The 15,270-nt window shown below is 33.0% G+C and overlaps 1 protein-coding gene across 1 annotated transcript in view; it reads left to right on the top strand.

Annotated features, from left to right (window-relative positions):
* LOC134841416 (microtubule-associated proteins 1A/1B light chain 3C-like) overlaps window positions 1–15,270 on the top strand; it is a 393,097-nt gene that overhangs the window by 119,020 nt on the left and 258,807 nt on the right. The window lies entirely within an intron of this gene.

Here is a 15,270-nt window from a genome sequence, read left to right as displayed (position 1 = left end):
ACACTACAGACATTTCAATAATGTTAAGTAGAAAAGAAAAAAATGGCTCAAAGCAAAGTATTAAAAAGACTGGTAGCATGCGTCATTTCAATTTAGAACGATTCTTAAGAAGCATCAAAACTTCTCTGACGCGTTAACAGCACGAAATATATCGCGTTTTGATTGTCGCATTCTGGCCGTATTTTTAAAATTTGGAACCCCCACATGTTTACATAAAATAATCAAAAATGAAAAAAAAATTAAAGAACTTGAGTTCAGGACAACAATATCTTTCGACTGATATAATAAAAACTCCGCCAAAAATTGTTAATTAAAAAAACAAAATTTGTCTGGAGAAAAAAAGCAAACCGAGCACAGATATTCCGGCACTTTCTTCGAAAGCTATTTGTCATACCAAACTTTTCTAAATTAATATCAAGGCAATTATCCAAAAAGCTCTGGAGCTAATCTCCTATATTACACAAGAAGGCAGAAGGTATGCTATACATAGCATTTTATTCTCCATCGAATGCTGGATAGTTGCTGAAATTTGCTTTGAAAAGTTTTAATTAGTTTTTGTCGTGAGCTGAAATCCTCAGATCTTCATGTTTTTATACCTTTATGAATGAAAAAAAAACTGTTTGGCGAGGCTTAGAGGAAAATAGAAAAAAATTGTTTTTTGTTCCGACTATTTTTGAAAAAATTGGTAGAATATTTGTGTTCGAGGTGGTTTTTTTCTCCCGACAATTTTCGATTGATTAACTACACGTTTCAGAATAATTGTTTTCCTCGTTCAAAAAGTATTGTTGTCATGAGCTCAATTTACAAATTATATATGGGGCTTCAATAAAAAAATTACGGGGCTTAAAGATAGCCATTTTGGGACAATTAACGCGCGACAGGTTTTGTGCTTTTAACGCGTAAACGTAGACTTAATCAGTTTTAATCATTTTGATCCAAAAAGAATTGAGGCAAACTATTTGGTGTATTTAATACATTGCTATGTGCGAAAAATTTCATTTTGTATCATCTCAAAATTTTGTTTGTAACTTTTTGTTTAAAAAAAATTAACTGTCTGCTTCACGTGAACACTATCGCATCAACCTAAAAACATTCGGAACTTTCAGGGCTTTTTGTTGATACAATAATTTTGTTTTTTTTTCTTGTCAATTTTTTTACTTGTACGGATTTACAAAGTCCTCTATACAGATCAAAAATCAACTTTCAAGTAAACCAGGATGATGACGACTATGGTGACGTAAGAGCAGATGGATGAAATTTGGATTTGCTCATGTCTCACACTGAGGTCGAATATAATTGTAGTGCAAAAATTGAGTCAAAAATTTGGATGTGCATTCTGCGAATTGGTGACTTTGAAACAAAGTGAGCTTCTGGTACAAATATTACAAAATTTTACGAAGACATTGTGCTCTTATCGGGCTGCTCTCACTTAATTGGCCTAAAATAGTTTTTGAGCTATGAAATACTGACAAACTATAGATTTTAGGCGGATAAAAGTAAAACTCCAGCATTGAAACTCGAGTCATATATGAAATAATAAGACCAATTAGCTATATCTTCAGTTCAATTTGAAATAATTTTGTGGTGCGAGTAAAATCGCCAGAAGTAAAAAACGCGCGTTACACTTTAAGCATCAAAATATAAAACGAGAACTTAGTTAAAATGTATTAGTAACTGATAAATTAACTTTTCAAAAAATGAGAAAATTGCATATATTTTTTTAAATTTTACTTTCTTAATTTTATTCCCCGCAAGCTATTTAAAGTACCAACTGATAAATTTTGCGTGAGGTAACGTTTTATAAGAACAAATTGCTTGGTTCAGTTAAATTGGAAAAGATCTACTTTGCCGCGTGCCCTTCAAATTTCAAACTATTACAACTTTGTGAAAAAAGATCACAGATAAAATAAGTTTTTAAATTTGAGCTTAGGACACCAATATCTTTCAGATGGTTTTAAAGAAAAATTGTCAAAATCATTCGTAAAAAACTCTAAAATTGACTGAAAAAAAATAATAAACCCAAGCATAAATATTCGACAATTTCTTCGAAAGTCGGAACAACTAGTGAATAAGGACCTTTGTTTTTTCTTTCGGTCATACTAAAAAAAACTTTATTTTTCAAGCTAACACTTCATGCTGGTTGCACTTAAATCCAAACATTTTTCGTTTAATGCGGTGTAATTTTGCCTAAACCTAATAAAGGACCCCAAACTCAAGGAAAAGTTCAATTTTCTAACTTTGGGATCAACTTTAATGCTGGTAATTTTTTATTCACTTCGCACAAAACGCAACGAATGCTCGTATGTTGCCGTTCGATTACTTTCGCTATCTGACTATAGCTTCTAGAAAACACTAGGTTAACTATATGCCATATAAATGCTCTATTGTTGTTTTTTTTTTTTAATTTACCTTCCAGAAATGAAGAAAAATAACAGGACAAAAAGTTCAAATTTGAAAAATACCGAAAATTGTTTGGGTTTTGATTGAACGCGTTTTTCAATTAAAGAAAAGTGTAGACTTAGATTTTTATCGTTCTTATTCGGTCACGAATATTTCACGCAAGTGATAACAGACGCATGTTATCAAAATATGATCACAGTTTTTGCCATTTGATCACAGAAACCTGGTTCAATTGTAGGATTCATACGAAAAAATTGTCAACTTCGAAATGGGCGTTTCGTCAGTAAAGAACCGAGACTTCACCCTCTATTTTGGGCTTTCCATTTCAGCAGTGATAATCGTTATACTCATAGTTTATATTGTAAAATGGAACAGATACAGGTGATTGTTTAGCACTTTCAAAATAAAATCTTACTTCAGCATATGATTTTCGTTGAATTTCTTTTAATTATTAAATCAATAAATGAAATGATCATTCAAAATTTTGTGACTCTATGATTAAAAATATTTCGTAAAGGTAAAATTTTACTACAAGGTCGAAACAATGCGGCATAATAATAAGAGCCAATACAAGCGTTTTTCTTCAGAAAAAATTTAAACGAAGATCAATTTCTAAACAATCATCTTCATTTAGAGTGAAAAAATTGAGAGACGGCAAACAACCGAACCGAGCCTTGAGACCCTACGAATTTGCCTGGGAAAGAACAGTTTTAATCTTCACAGGCTGTATACTTATGCAGTTTTTTCCCTGGTTGCCATTATATCTTTCCTATGTTTTCCCACAAGGCGATTGCGGATCTCTGGGTTTGAAAATTCTATATACGACCATATTTATTCGAATTATGCGAGGATTTTTGTACACTGGGCCGACAAATGATCCGAGACGCGACAAGCGACGAGTGCAATGGTTTTTTGTGACAGAAAACGGATTCGTTCATATTTGTTTCGTTATGGGAGTTGTACAGTCAACAGCAGCGGTTGCTATGTTGTTCGATGAAACGAAGCCAAACTTCATTATGCTGAATTGTGCAATTTTTGCGTTATGTGCCACATTTTTATGTGTTTTCTTCATCATCTTAGCTCAGGTAAACTTGAAGCAGAATTGCGTTAAAATGCGTCCGTTAGAGAACCTTATTCTTGTAGCGATCGCTGCAATTGTGAATCTGTGTTTTTTGTTTTCAAAATATAGGTACTTTCCTCTTTTTTGAAAAAAGACTTGAGAACCAAACTATCAACACATTGAAATGCAAAAAAACACAATGACCCAAGTTCCGATTAAAATTATACAGAAATTCTGGACTTTTGTAATGATCAACCAAATTCTCACTAAATGAGACCATTTGGTTGAAAATTCTTCAATCGCTTTGACTTTTTGCAATTGCTATAATGGCAGAAAATGTCAAGCAAAGAATTTTTCATAAATTTTGGAAACTATTTGTGCTCTTTAAGCGTGCGTTCCATCGCTTCGAGATCGGCAACTCCACTGAGCTAGCCCTGATCAGCCAGAAGGCCATCTTCTCCCTCGCCCTCTACTCTGCTCTTCTCTTGTTTCTGCTGGTTGAACCAGAGATGAGTAAGCAGCCGATGGACGAAGAAGTGAGGGCACTGATCACTATTGTGGTGATACAGTCAGGTTGGCCATTGAAGTTTATTTTGTAAAACTCTTTCTCTACATTTTGTCACAGGGATTTGAGATGAATTGTATTTTAAATAATTACCATTGCCATATTTTTGAAATTTTTAAGCATCTACTTTATTTTGTTCTGACTACAGATAAATTCGGTTCTACAAGTAAGGTGTCAAGATCTGTCTGCCAGTGTCAAGATCTGTTTTTTTTTGTTATTCAAAATCATTTTCAGCAGGGAAGGGAATGGATAAACGAATAAGTGAACCAAATTTTTCTGTAATCCGAACAAAATAATGTAGATGCTCAAAAGCATCAGAAGTATGGCAATATAAACTTTCAAAAAATCTCGTCTCAACTTCCACAGCAGACTCATAAGCCTCACAACAACATTTGCATCAAGCTATCTAACTAAGTAATTAGAATAAAATAAACGCCCCTTTCTAAGCATGGACGTTTGAAATGTCTTTTTATTTGAAAGAACACAAGTTTTTTGAAAGATAGAAGCAGACGGTAAACTGACTAAAAAACTATACTTAATTTTCTACGTTGATTTAAGCAATACGTCACTAAAGACCCATCTAAGCAACCATCTTTTATCCGAATTGGCAAGAGTCGCTATCTAAGAAATGTTTAAAAGAATCTTTGAACTAATAAATGTGGCCTTTTGTAGTAGTTAGAGCATAGTTGAAAGATGCTTGAGGTTAAAAGAGCCCGGCCTGAGGGCACGAAGTGCCCGATGGCGGTTCTTTTTCCCGAGGCCATCTTCAACTATGTTCTAACTGTTGAAGAGTAGGTTTTTGCTTTTTCTGAGGGAAAGATGCCGGAAAATTGTGAAATAGCCCGGAAAATTGTGAAAGAGCCCGGAAAAGTGCGCGAAACTGTGCAAATGATTTCTTTTTTCATTCATGCGTACTAATATTTCATTTTTCATTCATGTCTTGTCGTGAAAGAACATGCGTGAAAGAGCAAAAACATACTCTTCTCTTTAATAATTAAAGATTTCTTTTAGTCAGCAAATGAAAGATATGATGTTTTGCAATCTTTCTCCTCTTGAAATTTTTTTCAAAATAACGTCTTGACTACCATTTTAAAGTATTCTGAATCTACACCTACGTAATAAAAAAAGCCCTAATTACCTACATGTAGTTAATGAACGCTCTAACAAAAGTAGTTACAATTAGAAAAAGTTGTAGACTTTTAAATATGCAAAAACTTTGAAAAGCGTAATTTATACAAAAACATATCTTAAAATTTATACATGCAAAAATTGTAAAGATTACTAAATAGTTTAAAAAAGGGGATGGTTAGGTAAATTTGAACCAAACTCAATTTTCAAATTTTCCTCAAAATCAGAAAAAAATTCTCCCATGACACAGAATATAATAAGGTACCCGTGATAGGCCGAATAAAGTAATTCGTTACATGAGGTAACACAACTAAAGGAGTATCTAGCAAGCAAGCTATTTTTAAAAAATCGATGAACGTAGTCAAAAAAAGACAACTCCACTATCGAGCAGCAAAAACGTAACTGTCGCGAAACACGTGATCGACGTGATAGGTTCGAGAGTGGAATTTCACAAAATACAAGCGGAAATATTTTTTTTGTACTTAAATTTATCAAAAAAGTTTCAATCGTTACTTGCTCTAGAAATTTAAAGCGGTTTCGAGTCATTTTTTTGAAATTCGATAACTGAGATTTTATCAAAAAATAAGTCCGTATATTTTTTCTGCTTACTTGCGTTTATTAACTCGTTTCCAACTGACTGTTGGCTATGTTTTTAATTATCAGTTGCTGACGAGCTCACAAATTGTTTATTAAAATATCAATTGCTATTAAGTTCTAAATGCCCCTTGAAATTCTTCGGTGGCTATTTGTGGATTAATAACAGATTGTAGATGCTAATAGGTTGAACCACTTGATACGATCTCCTTTTTACAACTTGCACAGAAACTAGTGTAAATTGATCCGACCGTTTTTGTTCCAGACAATTTTAACCACGTGTTTTCAGTTCCCCTTTTTTTTCAATTTTTAACCACGTTGTTTTCAAATTTTAATTAAAGCTCGTCGAAAATCAAGTGTGGTAGCATTTTTAAGTCATGATTTGGATTTTCAAACAAATTTTTTAAAAGTTCTCTATAATACAGATTTTGATTATGTAAATGGTTTCCTGTCAAAAGTGTGGGTATTTATACTCTTAAGCTTATGAACAAGATAATCTGGTTGAAGATATTCTCCAGAAAGTCTGATGTCCCGTCCAGTACAAATTTTGTTTTCAAGGCTACTTAAGAGAAAAAATGATGATAATTTTTTTAAGTTTTAAATTTAATGATGGCAATTGAAAAATAAATTTATGCTCAAATTTCAATAGATGCTGTTCTAGTTGCGTAAAAATAACAGCAGTTGCTTAATGAAAAAGTCATGAAACCGATTTTTCCTGAGCTAGAAATGTTTATAATGTGGGATCATTTATATTTCATTTCCATTTCTGATCCAGTTTTTTGCTTTGAGGAAAAAAGTTGTTAACTTTACAAATCTCAGTTTTCATTTCCTGTAATTAAGTAATGGAATATTGCATTTTCGGTTTAGTTATCTGGTCCGCCAGTTTATGGTTTATTGCTAAATCGACTTACTGACCTACCATCATACCCGTGATAGTCTTTATGCCCGTGATTTAAAACTTTCATTTTTTAAATCAAATGTTAGCTTTGTTAAAAAAACATAGTTGATCGGCTTGATTGACAAGCTGCACTTGAGTAAAGTTTTCAAACTGTCAGCTGACATACTTATTTGTTATACGACTCGCTTTTCAACAATTTTTTATTTGGTCAATTGACAGTCCTTTATCTTTGTAAAGAAATATTTAGTAAACTATAAATTATTGGAGGCTAGTTAAAGGGCTGTCGGAATATTCAAATCTTGAAATTGATATGCGAGAAGTCTTGTGTCCAAAAAATATAAATTAATGCAACTCCTACATCCCCCATTCACATTGTTTAGAAGCATAACTTCTGTGAAAAGCTTTTGTTGAGACTGTACTTATTTACATATATTTTAGATGGTCTGCTGACGATAGTGTGGCTGTACATGCCCAAGATAGTGTGTCCCCTGCACAGGAGTCAGTTGGCCCAGATGCCCTACAGTGCAGTGACAGTGTGGGTGGAGGATATGCAGGAACAGCATTGGAGGTCAGAGGTCAAACTCAAGGGAAAATACATGGCCGCCAGACAGGCATTCCATGTTGGTTTGTTGTTCGTTCTTATTAACGTTTCCTCATCATCACATCATGATCATGAGAAGGTTCACATTATCACATCATTATTAATTATCACATCTTTCTCATCATCACATCATCACAACTCATCAAACTTTGCATCACAATCTCCGCTCATGCAACCTTGGTGCATTGGCCCACTGATAGGTTCATCCAGGGGCGAATATTGATTTTTCTTTGAAAATTAATTTCTGAGCTCTCTTGAATGGCCGGATAGAACCAACTGAGTCATTTTTTGTAAACTTCAAGTTCAAAAAGAGCGAGCAAGGGAAAAATTTAGAGCGGGCAAGAGTTTTGCTTAATTATATTTCGCGAAGCTATATGTAAAACTGTTGAGATCAATATTGAGCCCATTTAGCTGCAATGGGAAACAACTGCATGTAATCAAACAAATAACTTATTGTTCCGACTTTCGATACGAAAGTAACGGAATATTTGTGCTCGGGGTGGGTTTTTTTTCTTCAGACAAATTTCGACTTTTTAACTAGCCGTTTTTGACGGATTTTTTTAATCATTCAAAAGGTATTCTTCATTTTATTTTCATTTATTTTATTAAATTTATTCTTTTAATTTATTACTGCTCAATAAATGCTCAATGTCCTGATACGAGCAGTCTTGTTTCAGTTTATTTTTCAAATCTTGTGTTTTTTAAAAGTCAAAAGAACATAGTGGATTTCCGACTGTCAGAAACTAACTGATCGACTGGACATATTCTGATAATTTCTTAAATATTATGAACATGGTGAATTCTCTTAAATAGGTCTTGGTAATTGTTTTCTGGAAAAAGCCTTGAAATTTGTTCACGCTCAATTTTGATTTTTAGCGGTTTGAATTTAGATTTTTTAAGCTTACTATACTGTTCGAAGAAAGTGGCGAAATATTTGTGCTTCGGGTGGTTTTTTGCTCAAGGCAAATTTCGACGTTTTAACTAGCAAGTTTTGACGTAATTTTTTAATATCATTCGAAAGGTGGTGTTGTTCAGAGCTGCAACTTGAAAAGATATTTCACCTGGGATAATTTTTCGTAGAGTTATGTGTCTTTGAATATTGCCAATTGCCAATAGTTTGAAGAGTGCGCAATGTTTTTCTAGTTCGATAGTAAACTAGTAGAGCGAAACCTGATAAACTTGCCACGAAAGCCAGGATTCTTGGCTTTTTGAAAGTATTCCTCCTGGCAGATGCTTGAAGAAGTATGTTAAATTTTCTGTTAAATAAGACTGCTTGTATCAGAGCAGAGCCTTGAAAGTTTCGTCAGCGTTTTAATCTCTATGGAGTAATTTAGAAACAAAATAATTGATGAAATTCTTCAGAAAACATTTTTTCAAAAAAATTATTCATCCACACGCTATGTAAAATACAAAGTGATAAATTTTGCATATAGCAAAACATTACATAGACCAAAGAGCATGCCTCAATCCAATTTTGCATAATTTTTAGTACGTATTAGATTTTCAAATTTAAGCTCAGGACAACAATACTTTTTGAATGATATAAAAAAAACGTCAAAAACTGCTAGTTAAAAATAGGAAATTTGTCTGGAGAAAAAGAGCCATCACGATCAAAAATGTTCCGTCATTTTCTTCAAAAGTCGGAACAACAAGAACTAGCATAGACATATAGCAAAAACCTTATTTCTTTCCCGGTATAACAAAAAACTTAAATATAGCAAAAGTTTATCCAAATTGAGTAATTTTTCGAGCAAGTGCCAGACTTTTTCTCTAAAACATTTATTCAATCAATTAAATTGAATCTTATGTGTAGAATAAAAACATAACTAATTCACAGAAAAAAGCACGCAACCCTCATGCAAAGTGTAGAGTCCAGTGAAAATTGATAGAATTTTGTATTTGGTTTCCTCTGAAAATAAATAAGTAGACCCATTTCTTAGTGCCAATGTATGCCCCATTTGTTAGCATACAACAAAGAAAGCCTTTGCTTGAAAAACTCAGAGCCTTTTTGGGATAATTCCAAGTTCGGTATTGAAGCTGAGCTTTGTGTTGTGATGAATTTTAATTTTTAAAAGGAGGAAAAATTTGCTGAATTAAACTAATTTCGTTTCACCGGTTCGACGTTCTGAGTTCCTCTCTAATTTCACATGAATCATCAAAACGAAAGCTTTTTTTGCTATTAGCCAGCTCACCGAAAAATGTCGTTTTTGCCAAATTTCTGAAGTTTTCTAGTATTTTCTACTTTATTTCATGTTCGTTTCACTGTCGCATTGTCTGAATCGATTCTCTCTAAATCGTACTGTGGTTCTAATGGATGATTAGATCTATTCCATATAAAACCTTAACATAAAAGACAGTAGTCTTAGATCATCTATTTCACAGCCATGATTAACTGAATCTTTGAGCTATTCGATGCTTCAATTTACAGAACTCACATCCTTGGGCAAAATGAACAATCATAAAAAGGTTTTAAAAGGTGTAGAATTTTTTCTACCGAAGCAAAATTGAGTTGAGCTTTTTTAGTCATTTAAAACAAGGAGCTTCCTGACATATTTTCAGCAGAAAACTTTTTTCGCCAATAAAGAGAATTGTTGCAGATTTTGCTTTGATTACACTTCTTTGCAAGATTGATACCACTATTTTTTATTTATAAGCTTCAGTTGAATAGATTTTGGGACAACGTTATTGCTTTTAGGAGTGTAATATAGACAAATTGTTGTCTGAGAAACATTTTGAAACTTCCGTTGTGAAGTTCAGGATTGTTCTTATTTAGTCGGACGAAAAACTTGAGTTTAACTTGAAATTCTGGCCTCCGCTGCACTGTTTTAGAAGCATGTAATCACGCTCATCAATGTTGGTAAAAAATTTGATTTCGTTTATAGCCAATCCGAAAGGTTTGATTGAACCATTTTCGCTCGAAACTTGATAAGAATGCTACCAAATGCCAACCATTGATCTCACTTGAAACTGAGTAAGCGCCTGCAGTACTTTCACTTACCTACCTAGGCACAAAAAAACAAAACAATTCATTGTTAAACAGATAACAAAACAACGCAAATCATGGGATTGAAAAACCAGGTGAACGAAAAAATTTTGCGTTTTCTAATGGATATTTCCTACTCAGTCCATTTTCCGAAAAACTTATAGTGAAGATGTAATTTTTGATCATGGGGCTTAGGTTTCAGAAAAAAAGATGCTGAAAAAGTCAAAACGAAGATAACTGCGAAATCGTTTCAAAAATTACGGATATTTCTTCAAATTTTGCTGGTTTTTTTTCTTGAAAAAAAACTTCCATCATCATGGGCAGATTTAGGGAGGGGCGAGGGGGGATTTCGATATCCTCTCCAACAAAAAACTCCCTCTTTTTGGTATTATTTTATGACATCCATTTTCGGCCAACCTACACAAAAGTTTTTCTGAAGGTGCGTTGGGCCTCAATATATACTTTTTTGAAGGGGAGCGCGCCAAAAAAAACGAAAATTTTTGGTCAAAATTTTCCCGTAAATTTCCATAAACTGTCTTTTTGACCTGTTTTTTTCTCAAAATATTTGCCGGCTGCGCAAAGAGTTTGTCAAAGTAGTGTCTTTTTAGTGTTCTAGGATGGCTCGGAAAAGCAACTTCTTTGACCTAAGAAAAGTTTTCAATTTTGTTTGCAATTCCAGCCCTCTCGAGAAAATCCGAGATCCCTCCCTGGCTATCAGCAGTTTTTTTCACATGAAAATATAAATGAGTTAGCCATCTAAAACAAGTTGGGCCAACTTATTTAGTATATTTTTTTGAAGAAGCAAGACGTACGAAATGGTTAACTTTTTTAAAAATTTGTTGATGTACTTTTTATGAATTAGCTCTAAGAGTCATTGCGAAAAAAGAAATAAGAAACGTGAGGAATCAAGCTAAACAACCGAAAATATGGTATAAAAAGAACATCTCACCTGCACTGAGACTGTAAGTAAACCTGTGGACGAGAAATCACTTCGCTTAACAAAAAGTAAACGTAAATTTTTGACTAGTAAACGTTAAGTAAATTTCACGAAGTGCAAAAAAACTAAGGCGCAGGGTGATATTTTTAAGGTATGTTGACGGCCTTAATATAAACTCGACCTTTTTGATATTCAATAAAAGCCCTTTTAGCCATATTTTAGCGTCAAAAAAAGGTGTTAAAATGATTTATAACCGACTATAATTGTGATATTTTCTAAGAGATTATAATCTCTTATAGTCCATTATCCTTGATATTAGTTCATCAAAAAACTCATTAAAACAATTTTAAATGATTATAATCAGTTATGATTGATCAAATCTTATTTCGCAAAAAGTTGTCACACAAAAAGTTTAATTATATTGCTATGGGTTATTATTTTTGTCAATAAAAAAACCTATAAAAATAGAAGTTTTGTCACACATTGCTTAATCTGAACCCAAAATATTACCACTAAACAACAAGTATCCCTTCATATTACTTGAAGAATTCCCGTCGTAAGTGGAGTTAACTCTACCGAATAAGTCATGAAACTAAGACAACATGCTGATAATTTGGTAGTTAAAAAACTACAAACATTCATCATGAAACAACTCTTATCAAAAAAGATAAAAACTTTAAAACAAATTAGTTTAAACTGACTTGAAATCTATTGAAACCAATTTCTATTTTTCACAAAAACAACGTCTAAGAAAAACAATTTTAAAAAATTTTTAAAAATGAAAAGCATAAAAAGGGCAGAAAAATGAATGTAATCGATTATTATGGATTAAAAATGATTTTGTGCATAAGAAATAAATTAAAAATTGGGATTACATTTATCAATTAAAATTGATTGCAATTTAACCGAGAAATAGATGGACGAATAAGTGATTTTAATAATTCAATAAAATGTTTAGTAATTAATCACAATTTTATAAGAAGAGATTATAATTGAAAAAGAATGACTATATTAGAAAACTTCTCAATTATAAAAAGACTGGTATCAAAGTCATAACATAATCGAAATTAACTCTTGAAACTGGATGCGGGAATATGTATGCTCGGGGTGGTTTTTTTAGACCAATTTCACAAAACTCTGGTACATCGGGGATTGATCTGCACGGTTTCATCCGGGTGTGCATACCCTAAAAAAACGTGTGACACGCATGGTGGATTATCCTGCACTAGAAAACCGTTCCAGTATGAATTGAGGCAGCTAATTTACTGTAATGATTTCATGCAGAACTCAAATTGTAACGCTTAAATTTTAATATAATCAGCCTAAAAATCATATTTTTGCCACTATTTGATGTATTAAAAACTATTCGAAGCAAATTAAATGACAGTCGGAACATTGAGGTATTTGCTCTGATACAAGCAGTCTTGTTTAAAGATATATTTTCCTGCCTAAAATAATACTTGTTTTTTTGTCGTTTTCACGCTATTCTGTAGATAAATGCTAGTTTAACAATATCCGGTTAATGGGCAAGTAGCGCAGAATGTTCCTACCATAGTCTTTCAAATATACAACAAAGTCTTTTCAAATTATTGTAGTTTTTTCAGCGTGGTGTGTTAAAAGGAGCTGATCAAAAAACTGAAGTATTAGGTATGTTCGAAAATCAAACTAAAATAGCCAAATTGATAAGCAGTTTTGTAGAAAAATTACTAGAAAGCGAAAAAAATTTTAAAAAAGTTTCATATGGGGGTTCCGAACGATTTTCAAATAATTTTTTTGTTAAGTTAATAATAGTTTTCTAGGAGTTTTTCTAGTAATTGCTTGAAAACTTGAAAAAAAAATTTGTTTTTTTTTTCTAATTTGATGTCGAATCAAACTATTGCTAAGTCGCATTCAAACCCGCACTGAAATTATTTTGTGGACACTATTTGATTATATTGCATTTTTATAATCTGCCTTTCTCAAATTCATAAAAATTATATTGTAATTGTTTAGAAATGAACTATATTGTTAATTCGATACAATAAAAAAAATTTTAATCAATTATAATAGAACATTTTTAACTTATTCTTAAAAAAATGAAAGAGTCTTTTGCCAGCAGTGATGTTAACTTGAAAAAGATAATAATTTAAATGTTTTCTGAATGAAAAGCTGTCCTTAAATCACTCAAAAAAGCAAGACTAACTTCTTTACGCTAAGGAGGATCTCTAGCAGCAAGGTTTTCTAATCAACTGGCTATCAACTCGCAATTTTTGATATCGATATAGGAAACCTTTTCTGATCAAAATGTAGAAAATAAAATTTGGTTCTGAAACGTTAGTCCGAGATCAAGAATGGTTTCAACAGGTATGAATAGAAAAGTTCACCAACGACAATTTGTTGTTCAGATTGAAAACATGACAACAATTTCAACGCCGCGTGGCTGTTACTTGAAGAACGATGTCCTCAAGAACATGGCCAGGAGACCCAGACGGAGGTCGACTACTGAGATGGACCAGAGGCTGCATAGTAGAGTAGAAGGCGGGGGAGATGCACCTGTTGAGAAAATGGAGAGTCTAAAACCCACGGACAATCCTGATAAAAGTAAGTATGTGTTTTTATTTGATTAATCCCTAATCAAGGCTAAAAAATACCAGCATAACAAAAATCTAAGAGAAAAATGCGCGACAAAAAGTATACAACATGAATTTTGAATTGAAGTTTTGGAAATGTACCTAAGTCTGAATTTCCTGTAGTTTTCAAGTTTTTTGGCTAAATATTCTCCTCGTGAGAAAACTTTAGACACGCCGTTGATGCCGATTTGAAATATCTTTCTTTCCAATCCTGTTTAAGAAAAGTTTTCAGAAAGGGTTTTAATGGAGTATCTTTCTAGGCGACACCAGGATGAAGAAGTCAGTTCGACTTCATATTCCTGAAGATCACAGGAAGAGGACTGGATCTGACACGTCGGCTGGCGGAGACGACGAGGGTGGGTTGACAAATGAAAAATGGAAGAAAAACTATGAGTCATAAAATCAAAAGAACGAATTCTGTTTTTGTACGATGTTGTTTTCTCCTAGTGCTGCAACAATAGTTCGAACGTTCGAACGTTCATTCGCGAGATTGACATTCGAATGCTACTTTAATCATTCGAATATAGATTATTCTAGAACAAAGTTGTCATGTGAGTGTGAATAATTGCAATTCACACATGCTGCTCTGTAATTGGTTGGAAAAGGATCAAAATGGCATCGAATTTTATTTAATTCAGTTCAAAATGATTGCAAATCTTCATGTGTGATAATTGGGATTTATTAAATAGTGCTGATTTAAATTAACCGGACAAAACGCGTTAAACATAAATTTAAAACGCGTTTTTCTCAAATTGGTATGAGTTTAGGTGAAAGCAGAATTAATATGGTGCAATTTGTTTCGCGAAATTCGGGCCAAAACTTTTACCCCAAAAATGGGTCATTTTGGTTTTTCTTAGTTAATCAAAATTTACGCCGAATATACTCAGTTGATCACAGACATAATTATATCAAAGAGAGCGCCTTACGTAGCCCAACAAACTGTAAGAATATTTGTTTTATTTTGAATAGAATAAGAGAAAATTTTTATCAGAAGCTTCATGATACAGGAAACAGGAAAATTCATCCACCTACCCAGATAACCCCTTAATATCCTTTTTCCCGTGGCGAAATAGAACGTGTGAAGAAGTCCAACGTAGAGTGAAAATCGTTAGACAATTGATGACGTTAGTAGTTTTTAAATTGAAATCTAATTGTTCCGACTTTCGGTACGAAAGTAACGGAATATTTGTGCTCGGGGTGGGTTTTTTTTTCTTCAGACAAATTTCGACTTTTTAACTAGCCATTTTTGACGGAATTTTTTCATATCATTCAAAAGGTATTGTTGTCCTGAGCTTAAATTTGAAAAGATATTTCACCTGTGATCATTTTTCGTAAAGTTATGGGGGTTTAAAGATCGCCATTTTGACCAATTAGGGACAATTAACGCGCGAGATATTTCGCGCTATTCACGCGTAAGCGGAGAGTTAATCCGTCTTAGAAATCGTTCCAAATTGGTTGAAAGAAGCTTATTTGCCATAATTGATTTGTTACAAGG

The sequence above is a fragment of the Symsagittifera roscoffensis genome, chromosome 3, assembly GCF_963678635.1.
Source record: "Symsagittifera roscoffensis chromosome 3, txSymRosc1.1, whole genome shotgun sequence".
NCBI lineage: Eukaryota > Metazoa > Xenacoelomorpha > Acoela > Convolutidae > Symsagittifera > Symsagittifera roscoffensis.
The sequence above is the reverse complement of the archived record's forward strand: the minus strand, read 5'-3'. Positions and strand labels throughout refer to the sequence as shown.